Source organism: Rattus norvegicus, chromosome 5, assembly GCF_021556685.1.
Source record: "Rattus norvegicus strain SHRSP/BbbUtx chromosome 5, alternate assembly SHRSP_T2T, whole genome shotgun sequence".
In the NCBI taxonomy this organism is placed as follows: domain Eukaryota; kingdom Metazoa; phylum Chordata; class Mammalia; order Rodentia; family Muridae; genus Rattus; species Rattus norvegicus.
The window spans coordinates 147719384-147740702 of NC_141538.1; the positions used below are offsets into that span (position 1 = coordinate 147719384).

The following is a 21319-nucleotide window of genomic DNA, read 5'->3' on the forward strand; positions in this document are numbered from 1 at the left end:
AGGCACCTGTGGGTGCAGGGCGGGGGAGGGGAGCAGCTCTGAAATGTATTTCTCTCCTTGACTGCAACTGGGACTCAGGAGAAAATAATTTCCAAATATGTTAAAATACCAGAACGTCTGGCGGAGTGTGGAAGAAGGCCAAGTGATCCGGCTACCATTTTGATCCCATCAGAGATGATGCTCTGAAAAGCTGGGTGCTGGCCAACAGGATGCGGTGTGCGTTAAAAGCACTGCATGGGGCGCGGGGGTGGGGTGGGCACTGAGCAATGTATGACCCCATCTCCTTTCCAAAACTGTGACACTCGGGTCTTGACACCAAGGGGGCGGGGCTACAGCTCAGCGGTAGAGTCCTTGTCTACAAGGTATTGTGGTCAGTCTCCAACACTGAGGACAAGAAAAGAAATGAATGGAGGGATGGAAGGTAGGAGGGAAAGCCAACTGCAGCATCTCGTGCCTGTAGCTCCCGTGTGGGGAGGATAAGACAGGGATTCCCGAGGCTTGCTACTCTCAGGCTCCAGGTTCAGCAAGACTCTGTCTCGAAAACTAAAGCGGCAGCCGAACTCAGAGGCACGTGTCTTCAGTCACATCGCTTGAGGTGAAGAAGCAGGCAGATCTCAGTAACTTCGATGGCAGCCTGGTCTGCATAATGAGTTCCGGGGCCACCCAAGACTACACAGTGAGACTCTGTCTTAATATAACAGTAACGATGTTGTGGAAAGTGACTGAAGAGAATATTTGACATCAACCTCTGGCCTCTATACTCATGTGCATACGCATGTATATATACACGGATGCATGCACATAGGAGCATGTTACACACACACATACACACACACACACACACACACACACACACACACACACACACACACACGGAAAGAAGTAATAGGGTGAAGCTGGTACAGCTCGGTGGTTCATATTAGCATGGTTTAGTCTCCAGCACCAATAAAACAAGAGCAAAACCGCAAAGCAAGAACGAAGGCAACCGCGGAGTTTCTGCAGCCTCCCCTGCATCCAGCCTCTACCTCCAACTTCTGCAGCTCTTGCTCTGATTCTGCAGAGACCTTAACTGCCAAGGTGCAAATGCCACCCCTTAGAAATACGAACCAGTACCACTGAATTGGACTGTGCCTCGATTTCCTGTCCTCTTCTGGGGGAGGAACAACTTCACTTGCATTTTGAAAATGGAGGCAGGAGGATCTCTGAGTTTGAGGCGAGCCTGGTCTACAGAGTGAGTTCCAGGACAGCCGGGGCTGCAGAGAGACACCCTGTGGATGCTGTGTGGATGGGGACGCTGTGTGGATGTGGATGGAGTCAGATGACTTCTGAACATGAAATGGAAGGCTGACTGGAAAATGCTCAACAGCTGTGCTAACCCAACCGAGAAAAGCACAGAACCGAGCTGGTCAAACTCAGGATGCCTGGGGAGAGGCGCAAGACGCCCAATCTTAGCCAAGGAGACACTGATGACGACTGGAGGAGGAAGGGTCATTTTTCGCTGTAGTTGTAGCCCTAGTAAGTTGTCCACTATCCAACAAGTGACCTCATCCTTATGTGCATATGGCTGACAGTAACAGGACTCAGCAGGTTATGAAGAAGAAAGGGACAGGGAGAAGGAGCGCATGAAGTCAGGAGGGAGACATGTTGGAAAAGTATGGGGTACGGGGGAACTTGGAGGCAGGGAATGAGCAATGATGTAATCAAAACTCCTTGTACACATACATGAAATTCTCAAAGAATAAGTGGAAAATATTATATTAAAATTTCAACACAGGCTGGAGAGACAGCTCAGCAGCCAAGAGCACTGGCTGCTCTTCAGGAGGGCCTAGGTTCAATTCCCAGCTCCCATGTGGCAGAACATGGGTGTCTGTAACTCCAGTTTTAGGGGATCCCAAACCCTCACAAAGACATACATGCAAGAGAAACACCAATGCATGTGAAATAAAAATTAAAAATTGGATGATATTCGACAGTAAGTTAGAGGCTTGGGGGGCAAGCCAGCGTGTGAAGTAGTTGCCACGCAAGCATGAGGACCTGCTCTGACCCCTAGAGCCTACATAAACTCTGACGTGGCGGCATGCATCTGTGCTCCTCATGAGAAGAAAAGTCGGTCAGGCGGTTTGGGTGTAGGGTAAGTCTAAATGTTTCTGGTCCTGATCTGAGCAGGAGGCCTTGGGATGAACTTCTCCCTTATACGGGACCAGGAACATTAGGAGCTGGAGAGAGATGGCTCAGCGGTTAAGAGCACTGACTGCTCTCCCAGAGGTCCTGAGTTCAAATCCCAGCAACCACATGGTGGGTTATAAGCACCATAACTCTAGTTCTAAAGGATCTACGGCCCCTTTCTGACCTTTGCATGCATGCAGTGCACAGACATACATTCAGGCAAAATACCTATACACATCATAGAACTAATATACAGAATTAATATTTATATTAATAAAATCAAAGGATTAAACCTTTCCACGTGCAGCTGGAGTGGAGATCGGAAACAGAACACCCAAGGGCCTGAGTTCAGTCTCCAGCACCAAGGACATGACTTCCTCATACCTGGAAAGGTCCGATGCTACTCTTGAAACCTTAAGACTGTTGCAGGGCAAAGAGGAAGGGATCCAAGTCAGCACGAACAGCACAGTGTCTGTGGGGAGAAAAGATAGATACACAGGGTGAACTTCTGTAATGAGAGACATATCTGCAGGGATACCTGGTTATTTATTTATATAGAAGGCATCGATGTTCAGCATGTAAAAATAATCTGGCATAGATTATTCATTTTGATGCATTATGTCACCTTCTACATAATTAACACTTTAGGGGATGGTGGAACACATCTGGGATCCCAACACTTGGGAAGTCTAACAGGAGGGTCAGGGGTTCAAGGCTGGCTGGGTCTGCCTTGGCCCCTGCCTCAAAATAATAGTAACCCGGCTACAAAAGCAACTAAATTGGCAACTAAAGCAGCAGGAGGGAAACTGTGAATAAACTCAGAAGTTGGAGGAATAACTGTTTTATGGGTTTCAAACTTGCGATCCTCCTGCTTCAGCCTCCAGGGTTGGAAGGACGGGCATGTGCTACCACGCCCAGGAAAAGTAGAAGTTTGAGGGAGGAAAAAGTCTTGGCAGAATGAATGATTGTGTCTGTTAGGACGGGGTGGGTGGAGCAGTGCTCTGGGATCACCAGAGCTCTGTAGGGGCACAATCACGGTCTACTCTGTGGCCAGCCAAAGTGAATTCAGTTACCAGAGAATAAACTTCTAAACTGAGCCTGTGCCTTACACAGCTTTTACACGGTAGTGAAATGTCAGGTTTTGGGACAATCACCAAGCTCCACCCTAGCAACTCAGACACCGAAGAGCACATTTCCCACTGTCCTTTGCAGTAAAGTTTCCACAGTGTGAGAGGTCAATGAGGTATTCTTTTGTGACAGGTGCAAGGGAGGCAGAAAGCAGGTGGGAACCATGTGTGCATAGCTGGGCTGTTAATGCTGGCAGACATGTTGATGGAACCTTGATGGCTGGCAAGACAGCAAATGACTTATACAAATATTCGAATGTCATGAATCTCATTAAGACATTGTTAACAGTTATAATTCTTTTTGTTAAAAGATTTATTTATTTTATCTATATGAGTACACTGTCGCTGTCTTCAGACACACCAGAAGAGGGCATCGAATCCCATTACAGATGGTTGTGAGCCACCATGTGGTTGCTGGGAATTGAACTCAGGACCCCTGGAAGAGCAGTCGGTGCTCTTAACCACTGAGCCATCTCTCCAGCCCCATCAGTTATAATTCTTAAACAGATAAGTAGAGTCACTGGTGACATTGAAGGCAGCAGTTTCTGGATCCCCAAACTGCAGCTAGGAATGTCATTTGCAGCCCCCAGAGTCCCTCTGTGATGGCCCCTTGGGTAGTCTTGTTCTGGGAAACATTTCAGAAGCCCTGAACCACAAGCCCCTTATGCAAGCCCTTTTGATGAGGACCCAAACATTTCAGTAGATCTCTCTCTGCTTAAAATACTCGAACTGTTTTTGCTTTCCTGAAACAAGATCCAGACGGCAGACTGGTACCCCGTTGTCCTCAGGACTGGAGCAGAGGGGTGAGCAGTCTGTGAGCTACATGCCTTGGTTTCTTCATCTAAAAAACAACAATAGGGGTTGGGGATTTAGCTCAGTGGTAGAGCGCTTGCCTAGGAAGCGCAAGGCCCTGGGTTCGGTCCCCAGCTCCGAAAAAAAGAACCAAAAAAAACCCAATAACAACAGTAACCTGAGGCTCTGGAACTACAGGACTACAGCCATGAGAAATAACCCAAGGAAAACATCCACCACAGGTCTTCAAGGTAAATCACAGGGCTGGAGAGATGGTTCAGTGGTTAAGGTCACACTGGCTTGAGCCGGGCATGGTGTACACTCCTTTAATCCCAACACTCGGAAGGCAGAGGCAGGCGGATCTCTGGGAGTTGAAGTCCTGCTGGTCTACAGAGCGAGTTCCAGGACACAGAGAAACTCTTGTCTCAAAAATCACCGACAATAGAGGAGAAGTTGCTGCTCTTCCCAAGGACCTGAGTCAGAGTCCCAGCACCAACCCGTTGGTCCACAACAATAGGATCCATCCAGGGTCCCACTCTGACCCGTATGGGCACCAGGCACACACATAAATGTACGTATAATAATCATACACATAAAAATAACTTTTAAATAAACAAGTGGTGCGTGCCTTTAATCCCAGTATTGGGAAGCACACGCTTAAGTTTTGGCTTTGTTTTGTTTTGTTTTTTTTGGTTCTTTTTTCCGGAGCTGGGGACCGAACCCAGGGCCTTGCGCTTCCTAGGTAAGCGCTCTACCACTGAGCTAAATCCCCAGCCCCAAGTTTTGGTTTTGTTTTGTTTGAGACAGAGTCTCAATGTGTAATCTTGCTTGACCTGGAGCCTGCTATGTAGACCAGGCTCCACCGGTCTCTGCCTCCCTGGTGCTGGGATCAATTAGAGTTTCAAAAATTAAATATAGTTTTGTTTTGTTTTTTTAAAATTTTATGTGTCTGCATGTATATGCATGCAATCTGTGTGTAGTACCCACGAGCACCAGAAGAGGGCGTCTGATCCCTGGACCTGGAGTTATGGGCAGTTGGGAGATGCCCAATGTTGAGTGCTGGGAACTGAACTCGGGTCCTCTGGAAGAGAGGCGAGTGCTCTTAAGTCCTGACCCATCTTGCAAACAATTTAGAATTTCATGGTCATACATTTTTCTTGTGTCTGTTAGAATGCTTATGTAAAACTGACTGGTTCTACCAAATGTTTATAGGTACCAAAAAGCAAGAGAACCCGTTTCAAATTATATAGGGGGGTTGGGGATTTAGCTCAGTGGTAGAGCGCTTGCCTAGCAAGTGCAAGGCCCTGAGTTCGGTCCCCAGCTCCAGAAAAAAAGAAAAAAGAAAAAAAAAAAAAAAAAAAAAAGAATCACCTATACAGCTCATTTCAAATGTTACCTTTCTCCTTATGACTCACTACGTAGACCAGGCTGGCCTTGAACTCAGAGATTCTCACCTGCCTGTCTCCAGAGCCAGGGGATTAACAGTGCGTGCGTGTGTGTGTGCGTGTGTGTGTGCGTGTGTGTGTGTGTGTGTGTTAGTGGGCCACACCTATAATCCTAGCACTCCAGACTTCATGATCTATACGAGATCCTAACTAGAAAAGAAACAAATCTTACTGTAGCAAACTCTCTTGGGTTTGTACTTCTCTCCTTCTAAACAGATCCCAGTTTAGCTTCACAGTGACTCATCCAAGCATCTTTCAGTGGCCTACTGCAAGTTCCCAATTTCATCTGAGTGGAAGCCCCTAGGAGGCACTCTTCACACTGTGAGCCTCAGCCAGAGTCACAGCTCCTACTGCTGCCAGACTTCTTTGGAGGTTTGTCCAAGATCCACCCAGGCGCTGCTAATCAGATTTCCCCAGTCGGCCATGTAACTTTGGTCCCTTTCTGTTAGACTGGAACTTTTGCTTCTTTACTCCTGGCTGGAGGTGCACATAGTGCTCAGGAAGCTTCACAGGAACAGAGGGTGGGAATCTCAACTGCTTCTTTCTTTGTTTCATTTACTTAGTGAGGTCCAAAGACAACTTTGTAGGGATTGGTACTTTCCTTCTATCACTGGCGTTCCGGGGATTGAACTCAGGTTATCAGACCCCGTGGCATGGCCACTTTACCCACTGAGTCATCTCCCTGGCCCCCTATGGAGTTGCTTGAGGCAGGAACAGCTTTAAGCAGACAACCCACCTCTCGCCCCTTTTCCTCTCTTCAGTCTCACTTGTTTCATGTGTTTACAGAGCCCTAGGAATGGGCTGGAGAGGTGGCTCAGTGGTTAAGAGCACTGACTGCTCTTCCAGAGGTCCTGAGTTCAATTCCCAGCAAGAACATCATGGCTCACAACCATCTGTAACGGGATCTGATGCCCCCTCTTCTGCTGTGTCTGAGGACAGCGACAGTATATTCATATACATAAAATAAATAAATATTTTAAAAAAAAACATTGCTCTAGGAAGCCTGAAATAATTTGAATAATTTTCTTTTCAGCTTCCAACGATGATCTGACAGACCCAGTATAGACTAGGTCAGGGGCCATGGAGCACGGCCTTTAACCCCAGCACTCAGGAGGCAGAGGCAGGCGAATCTCTGTGAGTTCAAGTCCAACCTGATCTACAAAGTGAGTTCCAGGACAGCCACGACTACACTGAGAAACCCTATCTCCAAAAACTTTACAGCAGTTGTTTAAGTTTTAAATTAAATTACTGTAATTTATTATTGTGTGTATAGCACATCCTATGGTGGGCACCTGAAGGTCAAAAGACAACCTTGGGCATTGAGGTTCCTCCATCATGTAAGTTCCAGGGACCAAATTCGGGTCATCCAACCCAGCAAATACCTCGACCCTCAGAGCCATCTCACTGGCTTCCAATAATTATATTTTTTTTTTTTTTGCTTTGTTTTCTTTTTTTCGGAGTTGGGGACGGAACCCAGGGTCTTGCGTTTGCTAGGCAAGCGCTCTACCACTGAGCTAAGTCCCCAGCCCCAATTATATTTTCAATAATGTTTTCCAACATGAAAGTCGGGGCTGGAGAGAGGTCTCTGAGGATGGAAGCGATGATGCTTCTCAAGAGGACGCAAGTTCGATTCCTGGAGTCTCCATCAGGAGCTTCACCGCTGTATAAGTAAAAAAACTAATGTACAAGAGAAGTTACTAGGGCTGGAGAGATGGCTGAGCGGTTAAGAGCACTGACCGCCCTTCCAGAGGTCCTGAGTTCAGTTCCCAGCAACCACATGGTGGCTCACAACCATCTGTAATGGGATCCGACGCCCTCTTCTGGTGTGTCTGAAGACAGCTATTGTGTACTTACATCTAATAATTTAAAAAATTTTAAAAAATTACCAGAAAGTCGGGGGCTGCAGCGATGTTTTAGGGGTTGAGAGCACTAGCTGCCCTTCTAGAGGACTCACAAGACAGTTTCCAACTGTCTGTAACTCAGGGTATCTGAAACCCTCACAACAGACATAAATTAATCTAAAAAAGAAAGAACCACATCAACACTTGAACAGCCTGAGCCCAGAACGAATTTGCCCCCCCCCACAGTGTATGCAAATGCCCCACACAATGCCCCTCAGTTTACACTCCCCAAAGAAAACTGAAACAATACAGGGAAAGACGTGGCCCAGAAGGAGCAGGAAAACCCAGGAGTGGTGCAGTCACCTGGTAAAGAGCTGTCTAGCACATACAGAACGTGGAGTGGCTGTACACAGCTAGGATCCCAGTATTGAGGAAATGACTTGGACTTCAAGGTCTCCCTTGACACGCCAGAAGAGGGCCTGAGATCTCATTACAGATGCTTGTGAGCCACCATGTGTTGGATTTGAACTTAGGACCTCGGGAAGAGCAGTGCAGTGCTCTTAACCACTAAGCCATCTCTCCAGCCCTCCCTCTCCCTTGTAAACCATAGATTACATCCCTAAAGCTAGCTACCAAGGTCTTATGTTCCTTATGCCAGACTCATTCCTAAGGCTGAGAACCAGAGCCCCGCATGCTAGCCCACTAGCACCCTAGGACATTCTAACACTGACCCGCTCCTTTTTCCTCCTACAATCACACCTATAAGGTCACTTGCTTCTGTTTTCTGCCTGAGTCAAAAAGCATTTACTTTTCTTCCAGGCTTAATAAAGGCTGTCTCTGTGAGAGCAGGTGTTTGGGTGTAGGTAGTGTCTAATCCAGGGTCCAGTCCCTTCAGGAAGGACAGGGTAAACTGTGTACCCTACAGCTCGGTAACATTCAGCATAATTAACAATAACAAATAGTATCCTATATCAAAAAAAAAAAGGGGGGGGAGGTTACTTTCTACAGAGGTATCCAAGGGCAAGTTTAATGCCTTCCGAATTTTCTTTTTTCTGGAGACTGATCTTACAAGTTCTACTGGCGAGTCAGATTAACTCCCGAGAGTCATCCAAAAAGTCAAGCGGAAACATCTACTGAATCTCGGATGAGTTAAATATCTATAGTAGTCCCTAGAAAGAGTAGAGAAGTCAATTCCTGTTAAGGTCAAGGATCTTTTTAAAGGGTGGTTGGAAAAGGCAATCACATATTTTAGGAACCATTAACTTGGAAGGTCTTTAGCATAGACAGAAAAGTCATGTAGACTGAAGATTTGGGCAAGACAGGGAAAACCTGAATGGAGTTTGTGGTCCAGAAATCATCTTTTCCTACTACACACAGCACTGATCTAGGCCTTAGTGTGTGGGTCCTAGCAAAAACCCTACCTCCCAACTTTGGGCTAACTGGAACTGAGCAAACTGTTCTTTGAATGTCGACTGTATTCTTCAGAGGAGGAATGGCCATGTAATTCTGGGAAGATTTAGAATTAAGTCCAGAAACAATTTAAGAGCTTTGCTTTAGAAAGCTGTGTGTCCTCCAAAGTTCATGCTGAAAGTTCATTCGCAGAGGAGGAGTATGACCAGGAGCTTTTAGGGGGTTATTAGGCCGCCATGGGGGGGGAGGGGCACTGCCCTCAGGGCGGGATTAACATCCTTCAAAAGGGGTTTGAGGAGTAGGTCTGCTCCTGGCCTTATCCCTTCTTATCCTTTTTACTAATGAAGACACAGACTGTATTTACCCTCATTATGTATGTGGTGAGGAGGTGCCATCCCGGAAGCAGAAAGCAGCTGCCAGTCAGGGGACCATAATCTGGAACTTCCCGGCATTTACAGGTGTAAGAAGTAAATACCTGTTCTTTGGTTGATCTGTTGACCAGGCTGGCTTCCAAATCAGTGACATCCGCCTGCCTCTGCTAGGATTAAAGGTAGGCAACATCGACTGTTCTTTCTTTGATTATCTTAGTAGCACATATGGGCTACAGGGTCCAAGATAGGAAAGTTTTAGGATTAAATGTTAGAACCCTTAGGGAGGCTGGAGGCATGGCTTAGCAGTTAAGAGCACTGGCTGTTTCTCCAAGGATCTAGGTTCGATCCCCCACACCCACATGGAGGCTCACAGTCATCTGTAACTCCCATCCAGGGGGATCCACCACCCTTATCTGACACCAGGCATCCACTTAGTACACAGGCAGGCAAAACACACACACACACACACACACACACACACACACACACACACACACACACACATAAATCTTAAGAAAAAAAAAATAGAGACTTGAGTTTTGAACTATGGTTGGAAGGCCTCGCTGAGAGGACTGATGCCCATAGTAGGAAAGTACCTACTCCAGGCAAACTGACAGCAGGTGCAAAGGCCATGAGGCGAACAGGAACGGAAGATGGAGAAGGGATGGGTGGGGAGAGCAGGCCACTGTGTGGTATGTGGGTAATGCCCCCTAAACCCCAGGGTCTTGGGAGGCTGAGGCGGGAAGAAGTAAGACCAAGTCAGCCCAAGCAAAACCCTCATCTCATAATGAAATTAAAATTTAAAATATAAGGGCTTGGGGGTGTATCTCAACGATAACATTTGCCTAGCACATGCAAGGCCCTGGGTTCAAAATACAACCGCGCACGCGCGCGCGCGTTGGGATGCACAAACGCATGCACGCATGCGCACGCAGGCCGCATGCACACACCATGGGGCCTGTGTATATTTTTTTGGGAAGACATAAAGGAGCCATTTAAGGTTTTGAGAGGGCTGGGCATATGGTTTGGTGGTAAAGTGCCTACGTAACATGCATAAAGCCTTGGGTTCGGTTGGAATACAGGATAACACCAGGTTCGGTGGCCCACGCCTGTAAACCCTGCATTTAGCAGGGGGCTACAAGAGAATCAGAGGTCCAAGGTCATCATAAACTACAGATTTAGGTCTAGCCTGGGCTACACGGAACCCTGTCACCCTGTCTCCAAAAGGAAATATATATCGTAAAAAATGAAAAAGAAAGGGGTTGGGGATTTAGCTCAGTGGTAGAGCACTTGCCTAGGAAGCGCAAGGCCCTGGGTTCGGTCCCCAGCTCCAAAAAAAAGAACCAAAAAAAAAAAAAAATGAAAAAGAAAAAAGAGATATTTTAAAAACTTATATTAACCTCTTTGAACATTACAAAATATATAATTATGCCATTGAAGACAGAAATTTGTCTAGTGCATCCCAGCACTCCCACGGAGGTAAGAAGATCAGAATTTCAAATCTAGCCTGAGTCCGCTTTAAAACAAAGAATAAATAGGTAAATAGAAGTGCGATCTAAGTGATAAAAATCAGCGAAGGTTTTTAGTTCTTTGAAGACTGCTCCAGGACGCTGCAAGAACAGGGCGCCTTAGGGGTGCGGGGGTACCCCCCTCTCAGTTCCCTGCCTAGGGATGAGACTCCATGGTTAGCGGGTTTGTTTTGTTTTTGTTTTTGTTTTTTTTCCTTTGCTAGGTAGACTAAACGACTGAACCGGTAGCCATCCCATAAGAAATTAAGTGCTCTATTTCGTCAAAGTGAAACCACTCCATTTGCTAAAGTTCTGCGAATATAAAGAGTTGTAGGTGTTGGCGGCGTGTGCGGTTGGGTGCCCGCTAGGTGTGAATCCTATTCCAAACACGTCTCGGAAAGACGTGGATTATGGCTAACCGCACGGTCAAGGGCGAGTAAGCGCGCCAGAGCGCGAAGGGACCAAGCCAGACAGGTCGCCCGGTGGGAGATGCCAGGGACATTTTGCCGGGAGCCAGCTGGGGCTCCATATTTCTGCCCTCGGTTCTAAGCCCGGAACTGTCGCGTCGTGATGGAAAGCCAGAGGGTGGAGGGCGGAGTGAGAACGCCGGGCTGCAGCGCCCCGCGCCCCGCGTCCCGCGTCCGACGGCTGCAGACACGCCCGGCCCCGTGGCGCCGCCTCACCGGCGCCTTCCCGCCTTTCCCGGGGCCGGGCCGGGGCTGGAAGCCCGGCGGCGGGGCGGGCGCGGGCGGCGACGGTGCAGCCATTGTCCCGCAGCCGCGCCCGGGGCCGCCGCCGCCGCCCGCGCCTCCTTTGTGGCCGTCGCCGGCCCTCGGAGCCGCGGCTCTGCGCCCTCCGCTGCAAATGGCGCCCGGCCGCCCGGCGCACCGGCCAGGGCTGCAGCCCCGGGGCGCACCCCGGCGGCCCCGCCGCCCTCCGCCAGGCTCTCGGCCGGGCCCGCAGCCCCGACGCCCCGGCCGCCCTCCACCAGCTCGCGCCCGTGCCCGCGCAGCCACTTACCGCGGGGCTCTGGCTGCTCGCTTGCTCGCTCGCGCGCGCTGCGGAGCGATTCCCGGTTCCTGGTAGGGGAAGCACCCTGTTCCAAAGCCGAGGCTTTGCGCCCTAAAACAAGTAGCCCCAACGTGAGAGAAACAAAAGGTATTTGCTGACGTGGGCGTTGGACAGAAACGCCCGAGGGCTGAGGACACAATTAAAGGGGCAACGCACAGATTTCAGGCACCAACCAGCAGCTTCGCCCACTCCCCCTGTCCGTGCCCACACCCGACTGCACCCTCCGCAGGCTCTGGGGCGCCCAGGTTCCCCAGCAGTTGGCTGCGGATCATTCTTTTAGTGGGGAGCTTAAAATTTAAAATTGTACTTTACGTTGGAAAAGGCGCCTCCGGAGGGCAGAAGGGCTGGATCTCTAAGATGTGGGGATATTGGTTCAAGGAGAGAGGGAGGGACTTAGGCGTGCCCACAATTACTGTATAAGTACTTGTGACATTATTGTGCTTAAGTTTAACGACGTAAAATGGGAGAGATTTCCACAAAATTTCCCTTTGTCAAAGCACTTAATTCCAGGCAGTCATAGCCTTTTAGAAACCTCTGTAGTTCCCCATCAGACCATTAGAAGAGGCAAGCCCCGAGGGGCTGAGATAAGAGAACGTGATTCTTGATATAAAAATAAAACAGGTTTTCTGTTTTCAAATATAAAAACTGGTCGTAAACCAAGTTTCTCTTCTGATGTCACCCTAATCCAGAGCACACAAATATCAGGTAATACATTTCCTAAAATAGTAAACTGCTGAACTTTTACACTGTTTAAATTCCACAAACTAGTTTCCTACTCCTTCATGCTGATTGTCAAGTACTGCCTGCCAAATTGGAGGGGGGGACTCAAAATTTCAAAGCATACGTTTAATATTTTGAAGCTATCCCCGAAGTCATACCCACCAGGGTTTCTGATTTCCCAAGTAGCTATGCATTCGAACATCATTGAGAATCAATACATCCATTCAGTTCTGAATGAAAAAGAAAGAAAAGAAAGGACGGAAGGAAGAAATAGAAAGCAAAGGAACAAGACGGGTCCTAGGTATAGCGGAGGAGAAAGTTGATTTTAGAATGTGAGAGAGCATAGCCAGAGGCAGGGACATCTGGGAGAGCACAGTGTGGACAGGAGCAGACTGAGCTGTGCCCTGTGAGAAGAAAGGAGGTGCGGGAAGGGAGAAGAGAGAGCAGCATAACCAGGTACAGCAGTCAGGGGACCCAAAATTACAAAGAGGGCGGGTAGCCAAAATGCTTAGATTATATAAGGAAGAGTAGCCCAGCCCCCTGGGCAGGAGAATTCAAACTAGGGGGCAGGATAAACCAGTCAAGAGGGCCCTGTAACAGGTATGGATTGAGGGATGCAGGGAGGACCTGGCGGACCAGGTCCCCTTTGTCATGTTAAATAGGCACCCCAGCTATTTGTCCCAGGTTAGAGACCAATTTCCTAATGTCACACCTGTTTACTCCCCAGGTGCTCTGTGATTAGATGTGTTTCCTCACGGAAGGAAAGACAGAAGGAAGCTTGTTTGAAAATCATTAGGACACCAGGTGCTGTGGCACACACCTTTAATGCCAGAACTCAGGAGGCGCTGAGTTCAAGACCACCCTGGTCTACATAGTTCCAGGACAGCCAGAGCTACATAGTGAAACCCTGTCTGAAAAAAAAAGAAAGAAAGAAAGAAAATGAGAAAACAATTAGCACTGATTAGAATTACTGAATATGCTCAAACTGTTCTGACACACACATACACACACACACACACCACACATACACACACCACACACACACACCACACATACACACACCACACACACACACCACACCACACATACACACACCACACACACACACACACACACACACAGAGAGAGAGAGAGAGAGAGAGAACTTATCCCTGAAAGACTTAGACATTATAATAAGAGGGTTTCTGTAGCAATGAGGAGGCAGCAGCAGGCAAATCTCTCTGTGCTCTTCTCCAGCAGGGCTAAGCTCAAAACAAAACAAAGATTCCCACAGCCGATTAAGTCAACCAGGAAGGTCCCTTTCCCTGTGGGGGCCTGGTGTGCAATTGTTGCAGATGGCAGAAGCCTTTTGCCTATATGGTTATCCAAACGGAAGTTGGAAACAATTCTGTAGCAGCTATTCATGCCAGATCTCAAAGCTGTCCCTAACCTAAGCCCCAGACAGGTGTGAAAGGTGCCTTTGGGAAGCCCCTGGGACAGTGGCCAGGGTTCACTTCGGCCAGGTCATCCTGTCCAGCTACACCAAGCTGTCAGATAAGGAACATGTGACTGGGGCTCTACACCGAGCCAAATTCAGGTTCCTGGTCACCAGAAGATGCCTATCTCAAGGAAGTGGGGCTTCCCCAAATGTAATGCCCATATATTTAAAGATGTGGTAGCTGAGAAGTGGCTTATCTCTGATGGCTATAGGGTCAAATACATCCTCAATCGAGATCCCCTGGACAAGTGGCAGGCCCTGTACTCCTGAGGACTCCCACTGTGTTCTCCTATACCCCCACCAAATTGTACCCAGTGGTAAATCTCACCAGTTTTGGGGGGGTAGTTTGTTTTTGTAATGGGGTTTTACTGGACACTTCGGGCTGTCTTGGAACTCCTGAGCTCAGGCTATCCTGGTGTTTCAACCACAGGAGCACCTGGGAAGGGAGGTGCGTGCCTCTGGGCCTGCCCAGAGCTTTTATTTTAGTGCTAGTGAATTAAAATAGCCAACAGTCAGGCATGGCAGAGGAACGGGCATTCTGAGCTAGCCTGGGCTATATGCCGCCTGGCCCTTTCCTCAAAAATAAATGAACAAATAAAGCACAAGGAGTTCTGTAAACATGTTCCGGGGGGGGGGGGGGACGGGACTAACAGCTGATGATGAACTGTATTGCAAGGAAAAAGGGAGTTTCTTTTATTTCCATCCTGCTGACCTCAGTGGCTCCCACTCTCGGTGCTCAGACACTGCCTTTTCCAGGACTTCCGTGGTCTTTCTAGCTGGTGTAGATCTTTGTTTTGTCTTCCTTGTCTTTCGTTGTTAAAACTCTCTCAGGTTCACATTCTTACAGAGGAGAACTCATTCCAATGTTTTTTAAGTTTTTTTTTTTAATTTTGTGTTTATGAACATCTTGCTAGCCTGTATGTCTGTGGGTCTTATATGAGCCTGCTGCTTCTGGTGAAGAAGAGAAAGGCCGTCCAATCCCCTGGGACTGGAGTTAGGCTGCTCCTGAGCCCCCTCAAATCACAGCCTCTGTGAGAGAGCAACCGAGGCTCTTGACCACGAAGCCATCTCTCCCCCATCTTCCTCCAACTTTACAGAAATGTATTCAACACATACTGTACTGTTGGGTTTCAGATCTGGGACAAGGGGCTGAGATGCATATTTAACACGCTAAAGTAGACCTGGCGCCACTCCCAGCATCCCCAGTTACTAGTTGTCACAGGGCATAGTTGGCACACCCTGCCCTCCGCCCTGAGCTTTTCAACACGGGGGGGGCTGGGCTTCCCCTTCCCCAGAAGCTCCTCCCTCTATAATCCAGACATTTTGGTCTCCTCTTGCTCTTCCCTTCTCTGCATTTTCTCTCTCCTTGCTTGCTTACATTTTCTCTCTCCCTCCCCCCACCGCTCTGTTTCCCTCCCCCCCTCCCCTCAGTCTCTCTCCCCACCCCTCTGCCTCCCTCCTCCCTCTCCTGTCTCCCTCCCTATGGTGACTTCTCTGATCTCATTCCTTGGGACCAGTGAACCCACCCAAGAGCTGCCCCCCCCCAATAAACCTGCCTTTATATAATTTAATTTGGCTGGGATTGGCTCATTTCATCAACAGAGAATAATTTATCAACCTACCAAGAGCAAGTTGTTTACTGTTGACTCTTGAAGTGAAAGAGCAACTCTAGTTTTACAGAAGTACAGTAGTGAGTAAAAACTCTTGGCCAAATAGGGCCCAGACCTCAAGAGGCCAAAGCAGGAGGATCATCTCTCTTTTAAAAAAGAAAAAAAGAGGGGTTGGGGATTTAGCTCAGTGGTAGAGCGCTTGCCTAGGAAGCGCAAGGCCCTGGGTTCGGTCCCCAGATCCAAAAAAAGAACCAAAAAAAAAAAAAAAAAGATTTATTTATTTTATGTAAGTACACTGTCCCTCTCTTCACACACAGCAGAAGAGGGCATAGGATTCCATTACAGATGGTTGTGAGCCACCATGTGGATGCTGGGATTTGAACTCAAGGCCTCTGGAAAAATAGTGCTCCTAACCACTGAGCCATCTCTCCAGCCCTGGACGATCTCTTATAAGGGTCTATAATTAGCAGACTAATGATACCTGAGACTTAAGTAGTGTACAAAAGCAAAGAGCAGTATATTCTGCAGAAGTCTAGCAGACAGGGGTCTATCATTTACCAAAATGGAGACACCTAGGTGAGCCCAGTTTAAAGCAGGTTAGGGGAATTCCTGGGAGGTAGATAACCTTTATCTTGATTGATTGGCTCGATCTCTAGAGATATGGGGGGTGTTTGGAATTCACTAGGGCTCTAGAGACTTTCCAGAACCTTTCCTGGATGTGGGAGGCCAGAAATTGTTGCTGGGAAGCCTGGAAACTGATATTGTCCTTGCCTCGGACCAGGTGGTGGGGCAGCTTCTGATTGAGGGGCAGCTTCTGATTGGCTGCCTGACACCTGTCACTTTTCTCTAGTAACTGACTTGCCCAGACTTGCCTAGCCCTGGGAAACAGAAATTTAGGCCTGGTCTCCTGAACTGCCAGTTTGAAGCCTGTCCTAGAGTCAGCCTGTCTCAGTCCTTTCACTCTGAATTCCAGGCCAGCCTGGTCTAAAGAGTGAGTTCCAGGTCAGCCAGGGTTGTTATTACACTGAGAGACCTTCTCTTGGAAAACCAAAAAAAAAAAAGAAGAAGAAGAATCAAGCATGATGGTTGTTGTGTAACTGTCCCTCTGAGATTAAAACTTCCATCCTTCCAGGAGTCAAACAACAGAAAAATAACTTCACGAACTCCCTGAAACTGGACAGATTCCTCTAGGCCCCTCCCTGCTACAGGGAACAGAGCTCAGCTTCAAAGACTCAGGAAAGAGCTGTCCGGAAGAGACCTGGATCAGTGGTGGAACCTGGAAAGGATGCTCTCCAGCCCGCTGAGCTGCCGGCAGGCTGTGCAGTGGGCTCCAGCTTTCCCCAGCTCCTGTGAGCTGTCACCCATGCTGGGTGAGCCTCGGTGATGCCTTTGAGTCATGGCTGCTACTGTAAGTAACCCATCACCCATATTCTTACAAATAACCCGAGTGAAACTCATTGTCTCACCAAGCTGGACTCTGGTGGTTCCTGTACTACAGTCTGTCATGGGTTCCTATCTGGGTGGGTAGAGGAGTATGTTGTGTCCCCCCAAGAAGTGTTTTGTCACACAACAGTGGTACACACCTTGGATCCCAGCACCTGGGAGGCAGAGGTAGTCAGATCATTGTGGGTTGGGGATAGCTTGATCTACACAGATAGTACCAGCCTATCCGGGGCTGTCAAAAAAAAAAAAAAAGAAAAGAAAGAAAAGAAAAAAGAAAAGGAAGAGCCTAGATCAGTTTTTTGTTTTGTTTTGTTTTGGTTTTGGTTTTGGTTTTTTTGTGTTTTTTTTTTTAGATGTATTTATTTATTTCATGTATACAAGTACACTGTAGCTGTATTCAGACACACCAGAAGAGGGCATCAGATCCCCATTACAGATGGTTGTGAGCCACCATGTGGTTGCTGGGAATTGAACTCAGGACCTCTGGAAGAGCAGTCAGTGCTCTTAACCGATGAGCCATCTCTCCATCACTCCAACCCAGCCCAGAAGATTCAGTTTTTGTTGTCTGTTTGTTCAGTTTTAGTTTAGTGGAATTCAGAGAGTCATAAAGACAATAAAGCCAGCCTAGAGATGCTGAAAATGAGGTGTCTCTGTGATACAGATGGGCGTCGTCCTCTCTGTGTGCCTGTCACCTGAAACCCAGAATTTCAAGAATTCCTTACCTTAGGGTTAATTGGTGGGAAGTAGAGCCTACCTTCCGCAATAGAATATGAAAATGCCAGTGACTCACTTTCCCAGAATTCCTTGCAGACACAAAGGCCATTGTGTATATTCTGACAATGAGATGCACCACTTTGAAGAGGGAGCTACAATGCCAGTGCACAAGAACCACAGAGGACCTCAGCAGCAGGGACAGCTGCAGCAGTAGCTCCGGGTGCCATAGTGACCGAATCTGTGATGGTAGCAGCATTGCCTCTCTCGGATGCTCTTGCGCTGGCTGGCCGGTCTCTAGGTGCCAGGAACAGTGTTGGTATCCTCACTGGGAGAGTTATGATATGACTTTGGCTATTGTTTCTGGCTGCCTTCCATCCCTGTGTTTGAACTCTTCCTGTAATTCTGTGAACTTCCGATAGAAATTCATTTCTGCTTAAGTTAGACGCTTAATAAGTGAGTGGTTTGAGATGACCGTTAGCCATCAACAGCTGTTGGTAACACAAGCCCATAATTCCACTGCTTGGGAGGTCTCCTAAAAGCAACTTGGGGAGGAAAGGGTTTATTTGGCTGACAAGACCCAATCACTGGCCTCCTTTGAAACTCAGGGCAGGAACCCAAGCAAGGCAGCAACCTGAAGGCAGGAACTGAGGCAGGACCCAGTGGAAGGCTACTTAATACCTTGTTCCTACTTACTGTAGGAGACTGAGATATTCAAGGCCAGCCTGGGCTATATGAAACCCTGTTGAAACACAACTTGTTGTCAGTGTTATGTAGATAGTAGAGGGAATATGATGCGAGAGGAGAGAACTTGGGATCTCTGGAGGGTCCCTGGGCTTTACAGCCAGCAGGGAAACAATCTGGGTTCCTCTGTGTCACTCTGACTGTCCTGGAACTCACTCTGTAGACCAGGCTGGCTTTGAACTCACAAGGGCTGGGATTAAAGGCATATAGCACCACCACCCAGTTAGAATAAATTAAAAAAAAAAAAAAAGCTTAAACACTCTTAGAAGCCACGACGATGAAAAGGACATCTTTAGTTAGTACACAGAAGAAATAGTTTATAGTATTAATTTCTAAGAATTTCTAAGAATGGCTCTGAGGAATAATGTTGAATCCACTACACCCATCTCCAATCTCAGGGCCAAGATAAGAGCAGAGATAGATGCGATGACCTCTAAATGCACATAAATAGTTTGACGTGCTCTCCTGAGGGGAAGAAGACAGCTGACGAGAGTGTGGGCTAGACCTAGTGACTTGCTTCTTAAAATAGAATAAAGTAGAAATAATGGTGTGTGTGGCTTTAAAGACTCAGTTGCCAAGACATAGCACCTTCTGGTTTGCTCTTTTCTGTCTTGAGTAAGTTACTCTGGGAGAATCTTGACGAAGCCCTGAGGAGGTGAACTGAGGTCTCTGCCAAGAGCATGTGAGTGGGTTACCAGGAGAGGCGTCTGCCAGCCCGTCCTCGCTTGACTGCCTGCAGCCCCATTAAATCAACAATTTCATGAGAGACCCTGAGAATCACTCAACTGAGTTCTCCTGGACTGTTGGTCCTCACAGTCTTTTTTTTTTAACAGTCAACCCTCTTTTTTTTTTTTTTTAAGATTTATTTATTTATTTTATGTATATGTATACACTGCAGCTGTCCTCAGACACACCAGAAGAGGGCATCAGATCTCATTACACATGGTCCCACCATGTGGTTGCTGGGATTTGAACTTAGGACCTCTGAAAGAGCAGTCAGTGCTCTTAACCTCCGAGCCATCTCTCCAGCCCAGTCCTCACACCTCACAGTCTTATAAAGAGAAAATGTTCTGTTTGGTTTTCAGAATTAAGTATTCAAACCCAGGGTTAAAGAGAGGGCTAGCTGTTGTGGTTTGCCCTGGAGTTATCTGTACTTTGATGCTAATTCCACTGCCCCAAGGACAACAGCCTAGTCACATACTCAGGAATCTGGTGACTTCACCAGAACCTTCTCCCCCATTGAATTTGTAAAATACAGGTGAGGGGCAGGTACAGTATAGAAGGAGGCCTGTCATTGGAGGAGAAGGAAGGACGTGTGGGAGAGAAGCTTGAAGGAAGAGGAGGAGACTTGGATAGAGAGGAGAAGAGACGGGAGGGAGAGAGAGGCAGAAGCCTTGGCAGGACGATGGAGGCTGATGTAAAGTTCTCCTTCTGTGTATTTGCAGGTTGTTATTAATGTTCTCAAGGGATGGATGGTACCGGGCTTTATATGTTTAAGTGGGCAATTATATCTTACCAGTTGGGTCAAAGGTTATTGTGTTGTGTGTTCTTTTGTTTTCTTTTCTTTTTTTTTTTTTTTTCTTTTTTTGGAGCTGGGGACCGAACCCAGGGCCTTGCGCTTGCTAGGCAAGCGCTCTACCACTGAGCTAAATCCCCAACCCCTGTTGTGTGTTCTTTTATGTGACGGTTTGAGAGTAGGAAAGTGTGTGGTGGCAAGTGACACTGGGCAGCGGCAGAGTTGGGATGTGTTTCCACCAAGATACCTAGCAGATATCTTGGGGTACTGTGGTGCCAGACTCAGCAAGGTAAAAGACCAATACTTTTTTTTACTTTTGATATTTACAACAGCAGCTAGCATTTACTGACTGCTCTTCCAGAGGTCCTGAGTTCAATTCCCAGCAACCACATGGTGTCTCACAACCATCTGTAATGGGATCCGATGCCCTTTTCTGTCATGGAGGTGTACACATGTAAATTAAGCACTCATATAAATAAATGAATAAACAAACAAATAAATAAATGTCTTAAAGAGAAAGAAGTATTAAACCTGAGACCTCACACATATTAAGCAAGTGTTCCCCCAGCTGAATGCTTGGTATTTTAACCATTAAGTTGGCCCCGCTAGGCAAAGCAGTTCGATTAGGTAATCCCAGCAAAGTCAGGAAGACTGCCACAAGTTCAAGACCAGCCTACTGTACTGAGTGAGTTTCAGCCTAGCCATGACGACATAGAGAGCCCCTATCTCAAATAAAAACGCAAACTTGTTCTCTAGCTAACTTTCTATTGTGATAAAGACTACAACCAAAAGTAACTTGTGGAGAAAATAGCTTATTTGGTTTACAGCTTACAGTCCGTTGTGAAGGGAAGTCAGGGCATGAACCTGGAGGCCTGAACTGAGGTAGAGCACGTGAAAGATCGATGCCTACTGGCTAGGTCCTCCTGCGGGTTTTCTTATACACCCTTGGACTTCCTGCCTATGGAGAGCGCCACCCACAGTGAGCTGGGCCTGCCCACATCAGTCATTATCAGGAAGATGTCTCACAGGTTTGCCTGACAGGCTGATCTGCTAAGGGCATTTCCTCATTTGGGGTTCCTCTCTCAGATGTCAAGCTGACAAACACAACTTGGATGGGGAGTGGGGAGAGGGATTGTTGTGCAGTAGAGAACTTTCAGATTTTGGTGCTGTCTTGGTTACTTTTCTTTATCAACATGGCGGAACTGAGACTTAATTTAGGAGACTGAGGCACGCCTCTTGGCAGGTAGAGGGTATGCCAGGGTCCTTCCAGAGGGTTAACTGAGGAAGGGCTCACCCTGAATCCAGATGAGGAGACAGCAGCTCCCATAGTCCAGTTCTCATCGTGTGCTTCCTCCAAGAATGAAGGA

At 47.6% G+C, this 21319-nt stretch overlaps 1 protein-coding gene and 1 pseudogene across 4 annotated transcripts in view; one reads left to right on the forward strand and one right to left on the reverse strand.

Moving 5' to 3' along the window:
• Window positions 1–12085, reverse strand: part of Zbtb8a (zinc finger and BTB domain containing 8A) — a 28312-nt gene extending 16227 nt beyond the window's left edge. Inside the window, exons 1-3 of one of the 4 annotated variants that reach the window (XM_087548714.1) lie at window positions 12044–12085; window positions 11681–11782; window positions 2551–2638 (exon numbers count right to left, since the gene is read on the reverse strand). The gene's annotated coding sequence lies outside the window, so the exon portion shown is untranslated. Of the gene's footprint in view, window positions 1–2550; window positions 2639–11680; window positions 11960–12043 lie in introns of those variants that run through there. The other 3 variants (NM_001107913.1, XM_087548715.1, NM_001399150.1) reach the window with 3 other exon arrangements.
• A 1633-nt stretch (window positions 12086–13718) lies between these two features.
• LOC120103253 (small nucleolar RNA SNORA70) lies at window positions 13719–13838 on the forward strand (annotated as a pseudogene).
• Window positions 13839–21319: the final 7481 nt, after the last annotated feature.